Here is a 14,492-nt window from a genome sequence, read left to right on the forward strand (position 1 = left end):
TGAGAATCCCTTGGACTGCAAGGAGATCCAACCAGTCCATTCTAAAGGAGATCAGTCCTGGGTGTTCATTGGAAGGACTGATGCTGAAGCTGAAACTCCAATACTTTGGCCACCTCACGTGAAGAGTTGACTCATTGGAAAAGACCTTGATGCTGGGAGGGATTGGGGGCAGGAGGAGAAGGGGACGACAGAGGATGAGATGGCTGGATGGCATCACTGACTCAATGGACGTGAGTTTGGGTAAACTCCGGGAGTTGGTGATAGACAGGGAGGCCTGGCTTGCTGCAATTCACGGCGTCACAAAGAGTCTGATACAACTGAGTGACTGAACTGAACTGAAACCTTTAAAAGGTGGTTCTAATTCCATATATAACAGTATCTATCAAAGTCTTCAGAAAGGGGGTATTATCAGTAATAATATTTTCACCAAAATGAAGTGTGACTAAAAACCTGATTGGTTCAATAATGGGGTTTTAGGAAATAGAACCTCTCCTCCTAAAAACTGAAGAGGGAAATATCTTGTGGATAAATCACTTATATTTAAAAGAAAAATGACAGTTCATTGTTACTTGTTGCTGAAATAGTGTTAAAATAACATTAAGGAAAATTTTTAAAGAAGAAAAGCATCCAGAATTCAATCCCTGTAATAAATGACAATATTTTTATTTTCATTTATATATATATTTTATTTACTATAAAGTCTCAGTTGTCCCTTATTATAGCAAACCTTTATAATTATTTTTTAGAAACTATAATATTCCATTCAAGTAATGTGGTATGGGTTGTAGATTTTTATGTGGTGAAGTGAAATTTTCCTAGAAAGAGGATTCTCCTTCGAAGTAGCTTGATGTTGACTTGAGAAGGCTATCAGTTCAGTCACCCAGTCATGTCCGATTCTTTCCAACCCCGTGAACTGCAGCACTCCAGGCTTCCCTGTCCATCACCAAATCCCGGAGCTTGCTCAAACTCATGTCCATTGGGTCGGTGATGCTATCTGATCATGTCATCTTCTGTCATCCCCCTTTCCTCCCGCCTTCAGTCTTTCCCAGTATCAGGGTCTTTTCCAATGAGTCAGTTCTTTGCACAGGTAGCCAAAGTATTGGAGTTTCAGCTTCAGCATCAGTCCTTCCAATGAATATTCAGGCCTGATTTCCTTTAGGAATGACTGGTTTGAACTCCTTGCAATCCAAGGGACTCTCAAGAGTCTTCTCCAACACCACAGTTCAAAAGCATCAATTCTTTGGCACTCAGAAGTGAAGGGTATAAGAAAAGAGGTTAGGGGAAAAAAAAAGACTGTCATCAATATATAATAATGACTGCTTACAGAATTAGTGCTCAGAGAATCAGACTCTTCCATTCAGTACCATCCTTTCCTTGAACAGTCTTTCCACTCTTTTAATGTTAAAAATAGCACCTCAAGGGCTTCCCTGGCAATCTAGTGGTTAAGAATCCACCTTGCAATGCAAGGGACACTGGTTTGATCTCTGGTCTGGGAAGATCCCACATGCCACAAAACAACTAAGCCTGTGTGCCACAACTACGAAGCCTGCACTCTGGAGCCCATGAGCCACAACGAATGAATGCACTCACCTTAACCACTGAAGCCCACATGCCTGGAACCTGGGTTCTGTAACAAGAGAAGCCACCACTATGAGAAGCCCGCACACTGTAACAAAGACTAGCCCTCACTTGCTGCACCTAGATAAAGCCCACATGCAGCAACGAAGACCCAGCACAGCCAAAAATAAAATAAATAAACTTAAAAAAATATTATCACAATAAAAGCTTTAAAAGGTTTGCCATGACGATAAATTGCAAATCTATATTAGGACTCATTTAGTCCAAAAACAAACCTGCTCCAGAAAATCTAAGATATAAGAATATTTTGTGCATGTAGCAATTTCCCTGTAGAATTTTTCTCTTAGAACAGTTTCCTGGGAAAGAGGTGAATGACTTGGTTCAAAGTAAAGTAAAGTCGCTCACTGCGACTCTTTGCAACCCCACGGATGGTAAACTATCAGACTCCTCTGTCCGTGGGATTTTCCAGGCAAGAGTAGTGGAGTGGGTTGCCATTTCCTTCTCCAGGGGATCTTCCCAACCCAGGGATCGAACCCAAGTCTCCAGCTTTACAGGCAGACGCTTTACCGTCTGAGCTACCAGGGAAGCACTTGGTTCAAAAGATAGGAATAAATTGTGAGTTTTGAAACAGATATCCTGGGTAAGACAATTTTTCTTTTGATTTGAGAACTTGCTAAGCTACTTAGTCAATCTTACTTTCAAACCTCGACCATATATCTCTCGCTTATCTAGTCCATTGAAGAACTATTCTAATTCTATACCCCTTTCCAGGGTACACAACATTTAAATGTTCTGAGATTAGATAAACACGGGGCTCAAGAAGAAGGGATTGATGACCTGTTGACTAGGCAAGAAATGCTTCCACCATATTGTCAGACTCCTTACCTTGGATTAGTAAATTAATATGTTTGTGCATCCTCTGGTTTTCAATGATCCCTTCTTAAACCCCAAAATACTATGATATTTTCACAACCAATTCCATAGTATAACGTTACAACTTGTAAAGGATATTTTTTAAAGACCTACATGCATTCCCAAAGAAAGAAATGAAGAGAGAAAAAGCACAAGAAATAGCAGTGAAAAGATAGTGTTCTGTTTGTTTGTTTGTCTCTTGGTAGTTAAGCTTTCAAAAGAACACTGCAAGGTGATATTTAAGACATTCAGGTGGCCAAGATGCACGTGAAAAGATGCTCAACATCACTAATTATTAGAGAAATGCAAATCAAAACTACAATGAGGTATCACCTCACACCAGTCAGAATGGCCATCAAAATATCTACAAACAATAAAATGCGGGAGAGGGTATGGAGAAAAGGGAAACTTCTTACATTGTTGGTGGAAATGTGGATTAGTGTGGCCATTCTGGAGAATAGTATGGAGGTTCCTTTATAAACTGAAAATAGAGCAATATGATCATGTTGGAGTCTTCTCCAACACGACAGTTCAAAAGCGTCAATTCTTTGGTTCTCAGCCTTCTTTATGGTCCAACTCTCACATCCACACATGATTACTCGAAAAACCATAGCTTTGACTATCCAGACCTTTGTTGGCAAAGTAATGTCTCTGTTTCTTAATACGCCATCTAGGTTTGTCATAGTTTTTCTTTCAAGGAGTAAGAGTCTTTTAATTTCATGGCTGCAGTCACAGTCTGCAATTATTTTGGAGCCCAAGAAAATAAAGTCCGTCATTGTTTCCATTTTTTCCCCATCTAATTGCCATGAAGTAATACTTTGGCCACCTCATACGACGAGTTGACTCACTGGAAAAGAGTATGATGCTAGGAGGGATTGGGGGTGGGAGGAGACGGGGACAACAGAGAATGAGATGGCTGGATGGCATCACTGACTTGATGGACATGAGTTTGAGTGAACTCCGGGAGTTGGTGATAGACAGGGAGGCCTGGCATGCTGTGATTCATGGGGTCACAAAGAGTCGGACACAACTGAGCAACTGAACTGAACTGAACTGAATAGGACCAGAAGCCATGATCTTCATTTTTTGAATGTTGAGTTTTTAAGCCAGGTTTTCACTCTCCTCTTTCACTTTCACCAAGCGGCTCTTTAGTTCCTCTTCATTTTCTGTCACAAGTGTTCTGCCTATCTGAGGTTACTGGTATATCTCCCAGCAATCTTGATTCCCGCTTGTGCTTCATCCAGCCCATCATTTCGCATGATGTACTCTTTATATAAGTTAAATAAACAGGGTGACAATACACAGCCTTGATGTACTCCTTTCCCAATTTGGAAACAGTTCATTGTTCCATGTCTGGTTCTCACTATTGCACCTTGATCTGCTTATAGGTTTTTTAGGACACAGGTAAGGTAGTCTGGTATTCCTATTTCTTTAAGCATTTTCCACAATTTGTTGTGACCCACCCAGTCAAAGGCTTTGGCATAATCAATAAAGCAGAAGTAGACATTGTTCTGGAAGTCTTTTGCTTTTTCTATGATCCAACGGATGTTGACAATTTGATCTCTGGCTCCTCTGCCTTTTCTAAATCCAGCTTGAACATCTGGAAGTTCTCGGTGCACGTACGGTTGAAGTCCTGCTTGGAGAATTTTGAGCATTACTTTGCTAGCGTGTAAGATGAGAGCAATTGTGCAGTAGTTTGAGCATTCTTTGGCATTGCCCTTCTTTGGGAATGGAATGAAAGCTGATCTCTTCCAGTCCTGTGACCACTGCTGAGTTTTCCAAATTTGCCGGCATATTGAGTGCAGCACTTTCACAGCATCATCTTTTAGGAGTTGAAATAGCTCACCTGGAATTCCATCACCTCCACTAGCTTTGTGTATAGTGATGCTTCCTAAGGACCACTTGACTTTACACTCTAGGATGTCTGGCTCTCAGTGAGTGATCATACCATCATGATTATCTGGTCATAAAGATCTTTTTTGTATAGTTCTTCTGTGTATTCTTGCCACCTCTTCTTAACATTAGCATCTTCTTCTTTTGTTAGGTCCATACCATGTCTGTCCTTTATTGAGCCCATCTTTACATGAAATGTTCCCTTGGTATCTCTAATCTTCTTGAAGAGTTCTCTAATCTTTCCCATTCTATTGTTTCCCTCTATTTCTTCGCACTGATCACTGAGGAAGGCTTTCTTATCTCTCCTTGCTATTCTTTGGAACTCTGCATTCAAATGGGTATATCTTTCCTTTTCTCCTTTGCCGTTTGCTTCTCTTCTTTTCTCAGCTGTTTGTAAGGCCTCCTCAGACAATCATTTGCCTTCTTGCATCTCTTTTTCTCAGGGATGGTCTTTATCACGGTCTCTTGAACAATGTCACGAACCTCTGTCCATTGTACTTCAGGCACTCTATCAGATCTAATCCCTTGAATCTATTTGTCACTTCCACTGTATAATCATAAGGGATTTGATTTAGGCCATACCTGAATGGTCTAGTGGTTTTCCCTACTTTCTTCAAGTCTGAATTTGGCAATAAGAAGTTATGATCTGAGCCACAGTCAGCTCCAGGTCTTGTTTTCTTGTTTTTGCTATATACATGTAGGTATGTATGTGTGCATATATATATTCATATATATAATTAAATCTTTAGATAATAAGATGAATTTGAAGATATATATATATCTGAAAATAGCAGCTGAATTTTGCAACAGGAAAGTGGCCACATATATTTTACATATATTTTTGATGGACCAGATTGTGCCACATAATGGCTCCTATCTACTAGGGAGGCTGTAACATTTGATTTTTCAACCTGGGCACATTGCCTCCATAAGAGAATGGAGATTGTGTTAGGCAGGAATATAAGAAAAATGGGTAGTAAGTATGCACTAACACACTCAACCACACATGTACTGACCATAAAATTAAAAAATGAATATGAGGGTGGAAATTTGGAAATAGCCTATTTTCTCAATGCTGCCACTTTTGGAAGTCAATATTCAAGCAAATCTTTATATAAAAGGAACAGCAAGAAAGATAGTGGCTGGAAGAGCTAGTGGCCAGAAAAGTTTTGAAGGATGAAAATTTAATTAAAACAAAAAAATGGGGCACTATAGAGCCTATGATTTTAACCAAAATTCATGAAGCTGTGTGGAAAAAAATATACATAACTTTGTGTTCCTGGTCCTCAACAAGCAAAAGCACCTCATGTGGTACTTCAAAAATTTAATGCTTGGTACAAGACATGAGAGAAATATTTTAATATATCCATAATCAAAGTTATGAAATCATTACTCTAAAAACAGACAAAAAAATCAAAAAAGAGTTTCAGTCAAAAGAGTCTCAATCAAGTCAGTGAAAGTCACTCAGTCATGTCCGATTCTTTGCAACCCCATGGATCCATGGAATTCTCTAGGCCAGAATACTGGAGTGGGTAGCCTATCTATTTCTCTGGTGGATCTTCCTGACCCAGAAATTGAACCGGGGTCTCCTGCATTACAGACAGATTCTTTACCAACTGAGCTATCAGGGAAGCCCCTCAATCAAATCAAGCATGATGTAAATGAAAGGAAGAGGAGGAGGGACCATCTCTCTTTGGATGCCAAGTTACCAAAACTCTACCCTGGTTCTGATTCCATGGCCTCCTCCCAGAAGTATCTCAGTAGCCCATATCCTCTGGAAGGGAGTACCGTTCATATAGAAATTTACCATTCCTTCTTCCTCTCCTCTGCACTGCAAGTCTCACTTTGAAGATAAAGTTCTCTCCAGTAAAATTATGGGCCCATCTTCAATCTTCCTCACACAAAGGGGCTTAATGTTAAGACACTGGGAGGACTCAGAGTACAGGGGTAAAAATGGAGAAGATGGTGTGTTGCTATTAATAGAAGCAAGAGAGAAAACTCTCCAGGAAAATGGAGAAGCATCTTGTTTTCTGGACATGGTGCAAAAGTAGTGAGAACAGAAATCCCCAAATCAGACTGGAAAAGAGAACATCATGAAATAGAAAACTTTGTTAAAAAGAAAAAGAGAAAAATTTGTGTAGATTTGGGAAAAGTTAGAGGTTGATGGAGTACCCTCCTCTTTGCCTTGGCATTTCCCACCTTCGGTTGAACTGCAGGTGACACACCTGTGGGGTAATACACCAGGGAATAGCCATGGAAACAGAATGACTCAGCATGAAATGTGTTGAGAAATGTTCACAACGAAATTGATGGTTTTACAAGGTCAAGTTACCTGGGTGAATATTCCCCAGGCCTTTCTCCTCATGCCTCCTCTAAACTTTTTATTGAAGTTGAGACATATACAACAGTGTGCTTGAGGAAAGGTAGCTTCAAAGCTTCCAGAGCCAGCATTTTTGTGATCATCCAAGCATGCTATCCTCATGGGGAACTCAAGGGAAAGACTGAAAAGTCTGTGTCTTTTCCTATCAAATCCTCCTTGCCCAGCCATAAGCTACTGAACAATCTCAATCCCTCTCAGGAGAGTGGCACCCTTCCTTGCAGTTAACTGACATCTGGTCTCCCAGAGCAGCCATCTGGTCCACTGCCTTTTTCTATCTTCTCTGGGACCTAGATGAGGGACACATGTTTATGGCCCGTTTCTTAAAGAGGAAATGGAGTTCTTCCTATGGAGGAGGATAAGTAAGCAATGCAAAAGGGTCAATGGGAGCTCCTACCTCCACACTATATTCTGAGCATAAAACTATCAAAGTTTCATTTTCTTTCAACTGCTCTTTAGATTTCTCCATTCACCTTATTAATTTCTATACTTTCTTTATATTTTACCTGAAATAAATTTTGTGATTCTCTTTATAAACTCAAAATAAACTCAAAAGGAGAATTCACTTGAAATACTCCCTTAGTGTTGCCTGAGGACTTCTGTTGTGGAAAGACCACTGAATATAGAGGTAGAAAACCCGGACTGTAGTTAAAACACTGTCACTTTTACCTCTTTAACACCCAGTTGCCTCATCAGTAGAATAAGGATAGTAATATGGGTTAATATATATTACGTGGCTAAGAATCAAACCAAGCCTGGGTGCCAGAAGATCTGGTTCCCACCCTGCAGAAATCTTTTCCAGTTGCCGAGGGTCTAAGGCAATGTCTGCCTGAGAGGGAATTTGGCGTTGAGCGGGAGAGGATGGATGCTATGTCCTCGAGCATGGAGAGTAGCAGACCCAGCCTCTATGTGCTCAACTGCCAGGCCCTGGAAAGTTCCTGGTACAATCTGGGGTTAAGACGCACCACCTACCACTAGGTGGCCAAGCCTAGGGCTGCTCACCTCCTGCTGCTATTTCTGTAACCTATTGTCGGTGGCAGCTGCACAGGTACCACAAACTTGCCCTGTGGCTGCAGAAGAAGGACTACTTCAATTTGTCCTAAGGAAGGGTGGGTGGAGTGTGATGTTTCTGTGAGCAGCTCTGGAAAAGGCTAAGGAAAGCTGGGAGAGAGAGGGGATTAGGGGATGTGAAAGAGATTCAGCCATGCTGAGAATAATAACAATCAGCTAGGGCCTGTATGCTATCACGTCACTGGAGGACATAATCAGAAAGACAATCTATAAGCAATGCTTAGCTCAAGCTCATTTTCCACACTAAAAATTACAGATGAAGAAACCAAATCCCAATGGAATAACATATTAGAAATCACTTGGAAACAAGGTATTCACTCAAAAAACAGTTCTGATAGCTGCCAGTCCTTTCAACAAAAGGCATTCTGTTGTTTGAGGGGGAGAATATACAAAACTATGTTATAAAATATACATTTTTCATAATAAATTCATTCTGCCTAATGAAAGGAATGTATTTATTTGTCTGGTTAAAAAGCAAATATATATATATACACACACACATATATGTATATACACACACATATATATATACATATTCTAGCAGAATGTAGCAAGAATCAATGAGCTATTTGTCAGTGTTCTGAAGCTAGACTGAAATCATATTTGCAATTTACCGAAACTCCAAAAATTCAGAGTTTCCCTAACTCATGAGGCTCTCACAATATCAATATTACATGAGTCAGAATATTATCTTTGATGTTATATTACAAATGGAAAATCTAAGTACATGAAGTTTAGGGATTTATTATCTGGGCACAGCCAGTGTATCACTAAAGTTTAGATCTGGCCCCAGTTCCTTAAGTCACACTCCAGTATTCTGTCTATGCAGTTATCTTCCAGTGATCATTAACTTATGACCGCTTAGCTTGCTACAAAGTTAAAAGAGTCAAACATCTTAAAAAGACATAGACATGTGATCTAGTCCCAAAAATATTTTCTAAAGGAAAAGAAAGTAGATTCCCAGAAAATTATATAAAATAAGTCTTCCCAAAGAGAAAGATAAAGTACATTTGTTTAAAATGGAATATCATGCACCCATTAAAAATCACACTTAAGGAATATTTAGTTCTATGGAAAAAAAAAAAACTCAAGACATAATACTAAACAAAAATATTGACAAACCACATGTGCTATAATTCCAATTTTTTTAAGTTGCATATGTACCTAATATATGAAATATGTAGAAAGAGAAAAAAGACTAGAAATGGCCCTTCATGGATGATTTAAACTTTTTATATATTTCAGTTTTGTTCATCTTTTTCTGAAATAAGCATGTTACTTTCAAAATAATAAAAATAAAATAATTCTATTTCAAAAGTAACAGCCTTTAGTGCAGACCAGTTTAGGTAGTTCTCTACTTTGTGGTGGCACAATGGGAGCTTTAGAGAAAGCATGAATGCTGAAATTTGAATAAATGGAGAAAATAGAGTGAAAAGTCACCCAAAACAATCTATATCAAAGACCACCTGTCATATAAATGAACCAAAGATGCCTTTTATATATTGACTTGTAAGTTGTTTACTTCTTCACAGCAAGTTGAATCCTGTTAACTCAAATACCCACCAGGGCTAAAAATTGAACATGTCCAGTTGTTTCATATGTAGCCCCAATATGCAGAGTTTTGGGCTTCCCCGGTGGCTCATCAGTAAAGAATCCACCTGCAACGGAGGAGATGCAGGAGATAGGTTAGATCCCTGGGTTAGAAAGATCCCCTGGAGGAGGACATGGGAACTTATTCAATATTCTTGCCTGAAAAATCCCATGAACAGAGGAACCTGGCAGACTACAGTCCATGGAGCTGCAAAGAGTTGGACATGACTGAAGAGTCTGAGCATGGCACAGCGTACAGATTTTTAGCTGTTTAGGGCCTGTCTGCTTCGCATATACCAGGAAACTGTGCCCCACCTCTGCCAACCGCAGATGAGATAAAGATCCCAAGTTACTCCTGCCCTTTGCAGTCTTTGGCACGGAGTCCTCAGCCTCACCAGGCTGACATCACCTCAACAAGTAAATTCTCTTCTCCTTCTTTCTCCTAGGAGTTCCTTATCCCTTCTCCCCTTCTTACTAGCCCCCAAGTCTACAGCCTCTGGAAGGTCTCCTGCTTTGAGGGATTTCCTTCATGCAAATCTGCCAAAGCAGTGTCCCCAAATAAAACTTTTTGTGCTACTGCCACCTCTTTTTCCTTGTTCAGACCTGAAGTTCTTCTGATCCCCCTACTCATTCCTTGTAGAATCGTCTTTGACCAAAACTGAGGAGCCACTCAGTTTTTGGCTCAGAGAGCCACACACATTTTTTCAGGAAACAAAAATGCAATTTCTTCAATTAATAGAATTAGACTATCTGTATTCCCAGGGTATAACTCAAGGACTTTGCTGGCCAAACCACTGTCCAGAATTCTCTTTTCTCCTCCCTTTGTCTGCTGTCAACTAACAACCATTAAAATATACCATTCATTTTATCAATATAAATGAAAACCTCAAGTTCTCATTAACCTTAATATTTCCCATTACATTTTTTTGTCATTGACTTTGCCTGGATAGGTTTTCTTTTCTTTTTGTTTTTGACACATCTTAAATGCATATAATCAAATTTCAATATTGAAAGACATTTGTTTCTGATGCTTAAACCCCCTCTACCACTTTCCCTGCCTTTATCTGATGAAACCCATGCTATAAAGTAGTCTTCTGATAGAAAATAGCACTGTGTAAGATTGTTACAAAATTACTTTCCACGTTGAATTACAATGTGTCTCACTATAGATTTAACTATTATTTTTAATTCTCTACTTTGAGGGATAAATGGAACAGATTGGATTGTTCTACTAAATGGTCATCTTTCCTCTGTCTGAATGGAATCTTTTGTTGTCCAATTTAAAATTTTAATTCCTTCCACTGTTACTTATATGTCATGCTTCTAAGGATCTCTAAGTTCTTTTCTACAAATTTACTGCAGTTTGCCCGTGGTCTTCTTAAATTATGAGACCCAGAACTTGTGAAGGGCTCTATATCTGATATCTACAGATAAAATCAAATAGGATTAGATCTTTACCTTCATTTGAATATTTTAATATCATGTTATTAGTTGTGGCGATCATAGTGTTGATTTCAATGTTTACTTTTCTCTGGCTGAAGTAATATTGAAAGGACAGATCACAAAACAAGTGGAGTAATATTTACATTCAAGTATCACTTCATGGCAAATAGATGGGGAAACAGTGGAAACAGTGGCTGACTTTATTTTTGGGGGACTCCAAAATCACTGCAGATGGTGATTGCAGCCAAGAAATTAAAAGATGCTTACTCCTTGGAAGGAAAGTTATGACCAACCCAGACAGCATATTAAATAGCAGAGACATTACTTTGTCAACAAAGGTCCGTCTAGTCAAGGTTCTGGTTTTTCCAGTGGTCATGTATGGATGTAAGAGTTGGACTATAAAGAAAGCTGAACATAGAATTGATGCTTTTGAACTGTGCTGTTGGAGAAGACTCTTGAGAGTCCCTTGGACTGCAAGGAGATCAAACCAGTCAATCCTAAAGGAAATCAGTCCTGAATATTCATTGGAAGGACTGATACTGAAGCTGAAACTCCAATATTTTGGCCACCTGATGCAAAGAGCTGACTCATTTGAAAAAAACCTGATGCTGGGAAAGATTGAGGGCAGGAGGAGAAGGGGACGACAGAGGATGAGATTGTTGGATGGCATCACCGACTCAATGGACATGGGTTTGGGTGGACTCTGGGAGTTGGTGATGGACAGGGAGGTCTGGTGTGCTGTGGTTCATGGGGTCACAAAGAGACGGACACGACTGAGCGACTAAACTGAACTGAAGAGATGGGACATTTGCTGTGTGCATGCTAAGTAGCTACAGTCCAACTCTTTGTGATCCTATGGACTATCGTTGGCCAGGTTCCTCCGTCCATGGGATTCTCCATGCAAGAATACTGGAGTGGGTTGCCATGCCCTCCTCCAGGGGATCTTCCCCACCCAGGGGTCAAACCAATGTGTCTTCAATCTCCTGCATTGGCAGGTGTGTTCTTTACCACTAGTGCCACCTGGGAAGCCTGGAACACTTGCTACTGATCCCAAAACTTAAACATTACCATAGCATACTTGGGTTGGTTCAGGGGTAGAATTGTGGAAAGAAGGGAACAGATGGAGCAAGATCTTGGAGTGTTTTGTAAATCCTTTGCAATAGTTAACTTCTGTCTTTATATCTGTTGACTTCGTGGAACTTTTGCCTTTACATTCTCATTCCTAAAGCCAATATCACCTCTATTGTGGAGAAACATAGCTATACTACTATAAAAATATATACAGATGCTGCTGGTTGTATTTAATGCTCTGATTCAAGGCTTAAAGCCAAGTTATTCTTCAACTTGGACCTCAGGCCTGCCTCATCATCTTTCCTTTTTCCCCTAAAGGTTGAACCAACACTTTCTGACATCTGGCCAAAATTTTCTCATCCTTATCCCTAGATGAAGCCACTGGGAGAAGTTTGGTGATCTAGGAGAGTCAGACACAATCTTCATATATTTATTAAAAAGCATGCTATGAACAGGAGTTCAGTAGTAAGGCCTGACTGCACACATGGGGTACATTGGATCATCTCCTCCCAGGGTAGAGTGTTGAGAACAAAATAACCATGTCTCAGAATGTGGTTGCTACTAATACATACTCTTCTTTAGAGACAAGGGTGTGATTGGTTCTTCTTAAATCAGGAAAGACCACATTGCCATTTATAACCACATGGAATCACCCTTTCAAATTGTTCAAATAATATGGTCATTCTGTGGGCTTCAAATAATTGCTATACTTAATAATATTACATTCCATCACTTACCTCCCCGACCCCACTCCATTAAGAAGATACTCGGATGCCAGTTCGAATTTGTGGTGCATTTCTTTCTGCTGAAATGAGAGAACAAGGAGACTGAGGCCGACTGCATACTCCAGGAGAGAGAAATATAAATTTGGAGTCTGCCTCTACCAGATACTATAATTCTCACATGAAAACTTCAGGTAAGATACAATTCAAAAATTTTCATAGTGTCTTTTTCACTTTTCTCTAATCCTGTACTGTAGTTTCTTCATATAAAAATGTAAACTAGAATAGCTTGCATATGATTGGTCAGATTCTCAACTGTGTAACATAGCATCTAGTATCAAAACTGATTTAATTAAATGTTAGATTATATGTGTGTTATTTATAAATATATAAGTAAATATATTTAAGAAAAATAATATCTCACTTAAGTTGAGATGTTAACTGAACCACAAAACCACGTAGGCCAGGAATAAATTGTAGAATGATCACTTTATTCTATATCTTATTACTTGTTCAAGTCACATATACCAGATTTCTTGACCTTGAATATGAGACAAGAAAATATGAGACAGTAAGAAAAGTACATTTTTCTATTAAAGTGCTTTGGCTAACCACATGGGGGAAAATCAGTTATAGACTGTAAACACATTTTCTTTAAGAGGGAGAAATATAAAACAGTTCACTTACCCACTTAAAAAGTCACTCAATTAAAATGTTTATAATTAGACACAGGAAAATACTGAAAGAACAGACAGCAAAACCAGAGTGTTTGTTCACACGCACACACAGACACACACCAACAAACACCTTAAAGCATGATCATAACTTAGCAACAATAAGAAAGCACAGAGCATGAAGGTGAGTGGATAGAGGGGATATAAAGAGAGACAAGGTGATTCAAAGAGAGAGGTAGTTGGGGGAGGTTGCCTTGAGTAGGCGCCCTTCATGGATCTTGTTTGCACGGACTGAGGCTTTCTCCCGTGCAAGTGTGTTGCCTTGTTTTGTCGTAATTGTGTTCAAAAGATTGAGAGTTGGCTTCCCTGATGACTCAGTGGTAAAGAATGAAGGAGACACAGATTCCATCCCTGATCCAGAAAGATGCCACCTGCCATAGAGCAACTGAGCCCTTGTACCACAATTACTGAGCCTGTGCTCTAGAACCAGGGTGCCACAACTACTGAAGCCCACATGCCCTCGAGTCTGCAAGAAGAGAAGCCACTGCAATGAGAAGCCCATGCATTGCAACTTAGAGAGTAGCTTCTGCTCAATGCAACTAGAGAAAAGCTTGCACAGCAATGAAGACCTAGCACAGCCAAGAATAAATAAATAATTTTTTTCCACACTCCAATAGTGTGTTTTATTTTTAGATATTGAACTGGATATCAGTTATATCACAGCAGTCTACTTTTTACTTTTTATCAAGCACTCTCATTTTCTTTCTCCTCCTCAACTCAGAAATAAAACATTTCTTGTCTAATTTCATACATAGAGTTTAGTAAGTACTTTTTTGAATTTAAAAATATCCTGAGATTTTAACTTCCACCCTATTCTTTTTTTTTTTTTTTGCTGTTTTATTTTTTTTTCTCATTCCCTTGTATTTATTTATTTTATTTTTTATTTATTTTTTCAAAAACAACTTTAGGAATCTTTACTTAAAAACAACCTTATCTTAAAATGGAGTAACTTTGGTTTTACAAGCAGCAAGCAAAGTACAGAAGCAAAAGTGCATTACAGGAGCATTAAGTTCTACATTAGGTCACAGCGTCTAATCTGAAATCACACTCATAATATCATTTTTCAGGATATCTGGGAAATAGTTATTTCCCAGGATGTCT

The 14,492-nt window shown here is 39.2% G+C and overlaps 1 long non-coding RNA gene across 1 annotated transcript; it reads right to left on the bottom strand.

Annotated features, from left to right (window-relative positions):
* Positions 1-705: 705 nt before the first annotated feature.
* LOC129542110 (uncharacterized) lies at positions 706-12,980 on the bottom strand. The gene is made up of 3 exons (XR_008682980.2): positions 12,673-12,980; positions 9,395-9,489; positions 706-1,627 (listed from the first exon to the last, which is right to left on the bottom strand). It is a non-coding gene; the product is annotated as an uncharacterized LOC129542110 (long non-coding RNA).
* Positions 12,981-14,492: the final 1,512 nt, after the last annotated feature.

The sequence above is a fragment of the Moschus berezovskii genome, chromosome 9 (genome assembly GCF_049115385.1).
Source record: "Moschus berezovskii isolate FMDL1 chromosome 9, NW_MosBer_1.0, whole genome shotgun sequence".
Taxonomy (NCBI): Eukaryota; Metazoa; Chordata; class Mammalia; order Artiodactyla; family Moschidae; genus Moschus; species Moschus berezovskii.